The 6973-nt window shown below is 49.2% G+C and overlaps 1 long non-coding RNA gene across 1 annotated transcript; it reads right to left on the bottom strand.

Annotated features, from left to right (window-relative positions):
• Window positions 1-2981: 2981 nt before the first annotated feature.
• LOC139061137 (uncharacterized) lies at window positions 2982-4785 on the bottom strand. The gene is made up of 2 exons (XR_011515226.1): window positions 4680-4785; window positions 2982-4615 (listed from the first exon to the last, which is right to left on the bottom strand). It is a non-coding gene; the product is annotated as an uncharacterized lncRNA (long non-coding RNA).
• Window positions 4786-6973: the final 2188 nt, after the last annotated feature.

Raw genomic sequence — 6973 nt, 5'->3', positions numbered from 1 at the left:
GTACCAGGCCCGAAAACCCGGCGCCTTTGTGCCGCTGCCGTGCTAAGCCTCGCGACGCAAGCTCCCCTACTGTGGCCAGCATGGAGGTTTAAGTGCAAGGTATGGACATGGACCCGAGCCACTATGACCCTCGGGACTGGACCCAATTAAGTCCTGAGAACCCAAGCGAACCACCGGGAAACCAGAAAAGCTACCCAAGGTACAAATGCCGATCCTGTCGGTCGGGAGACGCGGAAGACCGCCACAACTCCCGCACCACACAGCTCCTCGTCGCAGCTATGCATGCTCCATACAGCTGCACAAAAGATCAAGTCAAAGGCCGGCTCTTCCCCCACACGAATATAAAGTCGTCTTCCGCTCTTGGGGAGGCCTTGACCTGACGACGCTCCAGCCAGGCTACTTCCTCAACGCTCTCATGCAGGCCGCTGCATTGAGCAACCCATCTACGCTGACACTTCGGATTCACCCCGTCAATAACACTTGCATAGTGTCTGCAGCGAATCAAGATGATGCTCTCAAGCTCGTACATCATCTACGACCGACTTGGGTATGCCATGGCGACATATGTTGCACCTCCTGATGGCTCAGTTCGGGGAGTTATTACGAACGCCTACTGGAAAGAATCGGCACAAGGACTTGTAGCAGACTTGATCGCCCGCAATCCCCACATTACTATACTAAATGCTCGACGGATGGGACTCACACGTTCAATAGTCATCGCCTTTGGTCAAGCCATCGTCCCCCGAAAAATTGTTTATGGTGGAGGGCTGCATCCCTGCAGTAACTGCTGGACCATAGGCCACCTCACAGACGTCTGTATCCAACCTAGGACACACAAGTGCCCCAGATGCGGCGAGTTACACCCGAAGGAGCCAACTCCAACATGCACTCCAGTCTGCATATTTGCCAAGGCCCGCATTTGTCCGGGACCCGGGAATGCAAGCACCATTACCTCCATAGGGCAACCAAGCCCACCTCCGAACGCGAAGCACGATCCCAGCGACGAGTAGACAACCACTTACCGTGTAGTGCAGGATCCGAACGCCCAGAACCATCTGCCAGCTAACAAACAGGGCGCTCCAAGAGCTCGGACCAACCGACATGGGCCGACAAGCTCAAGACGCCCAACGTGACCATAAAAGCAACACCCCGCTTACCTCGGACCTCCGTGACCAGGAGCTTCGGGCTCTTCATATGGAGGTAAGCCACCTCACAACACTTTTAACGCACAACCCTGTTCCCCCCTCCCCTCGACCCCTACATCCCTCCCCAGAAGGAATCCTTCCACTCACTGTAGAGTAACCCGACACACCTGCCATACCCACTTCTCACCCCCCCTCCCCATAAAAAGAAACGCACATTGGACTCGCATGACGATTATCTGGCTGATCTCAAAGACTTGGAATCCAAATATGATGCTAAATTGGTAGCTCTGGAGGGGCGCCTTGAAATTAAATTCACAACACTCGCCGAGCAGCTATCTTGTCGCCTTGAGCAACAGGTGGACAAATGTTTCACACGCTTAAGCCTAACTCACAACATGTGCACAATTTGAGACGTGCCTTTAGAGGCTAGAGACAAATACCAGCTTTTCACATGAGGGGTCCCCTACCTCCATTCTGCACCCACCTACTCCTCCTATCCCGCTTCCGCTACCACCACGAAAACCTATTCTCACCCCACCCACGCTCCGATATGGCGGGCCGGGATAATTCTACCCACCTATCAGTAACCCAATGGAACTGCCGCTGCAACTCGTAATACCTACCCTCCCCGCCATATACCTAAGCTCCTTTTGTTACAGGACACACAGCACCAAGACAAACTTCACAGTTATCACACAGTACACTCAGACACCACCGACAACCCTCGGGTGTCCACACTGATACATCGCACTATTACCTACCAAGAACACACAATCACCTCCACGACCCCATGCGTCCTCATCGAAATCATCCCCATGAAACGTAGTACAGGCTCCGATCTTTATTGCCGACATATACCACACCCCATGCCAAGCCATGACCACTCTCGATGCTCTACTACAGAAAATCCATCGCATCATGGGCCGAAATCCCCTACTCATAGGAGACGACCTTAACTCTTAGCATATAGACTGGAGTTATCGGTACACCACAGCACGGGGTCGCAGGCTTTGGACTACCATCCAAGACCTGCGCCTTACTACACATAACTTTCACACACCAACCCGAATCGACAATAGGGTAACCATGGACACTAGTCCGGACCTTGCATTCAGACGTTGTCTCGAAAGCCTCTCGTGGTCACGTTCGCAACACACACTCGGAAGCAACCATTACATTATCGCAATACAAATACCTCACACACAACACCGCCCTCAACTCCTCACCCACAATCTTATTAAATGGGACGCAATCCGATTCACAATCAAACCACACCCTCTATACAGACGACATCACTCTGTGGACCACCCACGGCAGTGATGGTGACATAGAGGAAACTTTACAAACCACCCAAGTAACCACGGATATCCGGGCGACGTCCGACGGACGTCCTTTCTGGATATTCGGGATGTCCGTGGGATATCCATGAATGTCCGACGTACGTCCGAGGGACGTCCCTGGGAAATCCAAAGGTAATCGCTTTGGCATCCGTAGTCCGTCCGACGCGGACATCCAGCATGGACATTCAGGGGACGTTCAGGATATATATATATATATATATATATATATATATATATATATATATATATGTGTGTGTGTGTGTGTGTGTGTGCGCGTGTGTGTGTGTGTGTGTGTGTGTGTGTGTGTGTGTGTGTGTGTGTGTGTGTGTGTGTGTGTGTCGTCCCGGGGATATTCCAGATATACACATGCCTTGAAGCGACAATAGTGGCCGGGACACATTCAAGCACCGGACCATTATATATATTACATTGGTCTAATGCTTGAATGCATTTTTGTTTTAAATAAACGAGAAATGAACTTACACCAACTTCCACATACAATTAAACGTTTATTGTCACCTTATACATATACATAAAAAGACCAATAAGCAGATATATGCGTACAGTTCAAAGAACAAATAAATACACGGATAAAGAAGAAAACTTGCAATTTCAATAGCAGAACACAAGGTAGAGAACAGCAGAACAAAAATACTTATTGCCCACCCTGCTTTGACATTTGAGTTTGCAGCATGGAATAAAAAGAAAGAGCAAAAATACATCAATTAGCATTGTTAAGCAGCGAAAGCAACAGAAATGACAAGAAGGAATTAATCTTGACTACATCACTTCACTAGCACTCTGCGACACGGGCACAAAAAATGACATTAACTGGCTAATGCCTTAAACTTTAATGTCATTCGCGGGGTGCCACACGGACATGCTTAATGGTATTGCAGCTTAAATGTTATTCGCGACGTAGTGCGTTCTCGTAAGTCAACTTGCCGTCAAATGCGTACTCTCGTTCCCAATGTCTCCACATTCTGACGTGGCTAAACGAACTATTAGTGAAGAACAATCAATATATTCTTCACTTTCTTTAAACAATAGCTCTTTCTCGTGGCGTAGTGCGTTCTTACAATTATTAAAACTCACTTGGCCATCGAATGCGTACTCTCGTTTACAATGTCCCCGCCGTGGCCGTAGTGACCATATTCTCACGATATTAAACAAACTTGTAGATAAAAACAACTAATATATTCTTCAATTTTTTAAAAGGAGCTTTTTATTTTCGTAGAGATCAGCAGGCGATCTTGCCGCTACTGACGGCTACAGCTCTGATCATGAGCGCATTAGCCAGGACAAGCTGTTTGCCAGGAGAATCAAAGGGCGCCGATGAAGAGTCCGCGGTAGCTAAAGCAAATGTAGACTCCGGGGTCCTGCTTACCAGAAAACCCGCATTGACTTGTGCGTACACCTCTCCTAAGGGATCCTGTTCCGTTCTCACAGCGAAGTGAACCATCCGAAGCGTCATGTAGAGTATATCCATCAGGGAAGCAAGGCACATTGTCCTTAGTCAACGCCTCCTTTAAAAAGATGCCTGCCGCGTGCGCCGAAAACCTGCTGCCCTTACCTTTCCCTCCTTCCTCCGTTCCGCGTGAGGCGGTAGCGAGCGATCCTTGCGGTGGTCGCTTGCAACACATGCGCGCATGCGCACATCACCCCATGGAAGCGCGGCCGGCGCGGCCGCCCTACCGCCGCGACACCACACCGCCCCAGCCCCCTTGGCGGAGATAGGGCTCTAGGTAGCGCCATCTCTTGACAACCGACCGCAACTCAAGGCGCGACGGCTACAATGGGTAAGCGAGCGACGCCGCAGGCATCTTTCTAGAGGAGGCGTTGCCTTAGTGCGCGTAGTCTCACAACCACCGTCCTGAACTTCCGATGTCGCCTCGGTGCAGCGACCAGCATCACAAGGCGTACAAATGTTTGCAGGGACAGCCCGACCGCACATGTTAATGCATGCGTGCGGGGTATACGCGCCACTGCACAGTTCTAGACTTGCGAATTCTCGAGCTGTTGACTGCTGGCTGCTGGTACGAGATCCGAAGTCCTCGAATATCGTCTTTGTTTCCAGCGACGCTCGTTTTCGCGCGTGCGGCTTCTCCCGCAGTCTAGGCATCCTGGCACCTGTGAAGAAAACACATTTCAATACCCAAACGAATTAAAAAAGAAATCGATGTAGCTGTCATACCTTGGTAGCTGAGTAGGAGACTTCAGCAGGCACGGAAGGTGACAAACGCTGCTCCGCTGCCCTTAAAACGATCGCAGAATGAAAAATGGCGTGGCGACGATGGCTAGAGCTTGGATTGGATTGGATGAGTGCAGCGTTCTGCTTTGCCAAGGTTCTAACACTTCCACGTGCATCTACGCAAACATAAATAGGTTTTTAAAATATTCTATTATTACACAGTGAAATATTTACTTATTCTGGGAATATTCGGTATCTGATTTTCGAGTTTTTAGTTTCTGCTAAGCTGTCGGCGCCAGAAAAACATAGCCTTTGAGATTACCGTCAATGCATGGCGGCTCTGACGCATTATAGCTTTCGTAATCGCTCAACGCACGCAGCCACCAAAAGCGTAGCCTTTGAGATTTGTTTTTGTTACTATAATGATAATATTGTATGCACAATTGAACACTGCAGACAACTTCCTGTTTTAAGAAACCAGCCAAAAACAGGCGCACACAGGAAACATACGAGAAGACAGAAAAGAGGCTGGAAGAGGCCTGTCTTGTGTATGTTTCCTGTGTCCGTCTTTTTTTTTTGCTGGTTTTTTCTTAATACAATGCACCAACTAGCCCAACAACGTGTTTTACTTCCTGTTTCAATGATAAACCTGAACCTACATAGCCTAAGTCCAAGTTACATGTTCGGAGGTCAGGACCAAAACTCTATGATCAGGAACTTTTCATAATGAGGGATAACTTGAGTGCTTGGCTCTAGGTCGAATAAGTGGCTTCAAATGGGCGCTTATATATTCTGCTAGTCATCCACAAGCATTTTTTTTAAAGCAAACTACAAATTGTTTGTATGACCCACCGATATAAAAAAAATCGTATTTTAATACTGCGATGTTAAAGTGGGCAGAATTGATATCAAGTTGGAAATATATTTATTTTGCTTTGAAAAAAGAATGAACTGTGTCCGATAGAGAACAAAAATAAAGAAATATAATATGAACAAACTAAAATTTCCGGCAATATATTTATGCTAGTTTATATATAACTCACTAGTGTATATCCTGGGCATGCCTATTTATGGACAGCCAGCGGACGTTCAAAATGGGATGTCCCATGGACATCCCGGTGGGATGTCCTTCGGACATCCAAACAGGATATGGACTTCTCCTGTACGTCCCACGGACGTCCATGTTGGATATCCGGATGGATGGACGTTGGGACTTATGGTGGACGTCCCACGGATATCCGTGGTTACTTGGGCACCACAAACATCGCACAACAGCACGCACCAAGCATTGGTCTCTCCTGTTCCCCGGAAAACTCTCAGATACTTCTTATGCGTCCCTCACCACATACTCTTCCCACGGCCCCCATCACCGTTACTCTTGCCGGACACCCTACCCTGGAGGTCGACACACTCCGGATTTTGGGCCTTCCCTTCCAGAGCAACGGCCGGAACACTTTCACTATCCGGAAACTCAAGCAGGTGAAGGAAGCATTGTCGCACCTCATCCGCAGAGTTTCCGGCAAACACTGCGGCATGAAGGAGCACGATTTGTGTCGTCTCATTCATGTCTTCATACTCCGCCCAGCAGCTAGTTTCCTGTACACAATTCCATATCTTCGACTTCAAGAAGAAATCGCCACCCTAGATGCTATGCTTTGTAAAGCCTACAAGGTAGTCCTACAGCTCCCCCTAACACGCAAACCACCAAACTTCTCCAGCTTGGGCTCCACAACACGACACACGAACTATAGAGGCCCACAGACAAGCACAATACACTCGCTTAGCTCAGTCTTTCTCAAGACGTTACATACTAGACACTCTCCAACGTCGCATACCAGCAGCCGACCCTACACTCCTACCCGCTCCCCTCCCCATACACACTCAGCTCATAGTAAAACCCCTCCCTCGGAACACCCCTGCCACCTATTATTCGGCCCGCCGCAAAGCCCATTCAAAAGCTCTCGACAAATACTGCGGTTTTGAAGACGACGGCGTATTGGTGGACGCAGCCTGCACGGTCGAAGACGCGGCAGCTGTAGTCGTTGGCAAAACACTCGAACCCATCGCAACTCTCATCCACCCCGGAATCATCTGAAGGAGCGGCGATCGCGCTTGCCCTCACTCACACTGGTGCCTGGTACTTCCTGAACCGACTAAAAAACCGCACTCCTAAATTGGAGTGCGGCCACTCCACGAGGCGAAAGTGGCCACTCCACGAGGCCACTTTCCGCATTCTCAGCTCACCCTCCGCAAACCCGCCCGCCATGTGGAACTGATCTGGGTGCCTGTGCACTCTG

Source organism: Dermacentor albipictus, chromosome 6 (assembly GCF_038994185.2).
Source record: "Dermacentor albipictus isolate Rhodes 1998 colony chromosome 6, USDA_Dalb.pri_finalv2, whole genome shotgun sequence".
Taxonomy (NCBI): domain Eukaryota; kingdom Metazoa; phylum Arthropoda; class Arachnida; order Ixodida; family Ixodidae; genus Dermacentor; species Dermacentor albipictus.
Note: the sequence above shows the minus strand (reverse complement) of the source record. Positions and strands in the feature narration are given on the sequence as shown.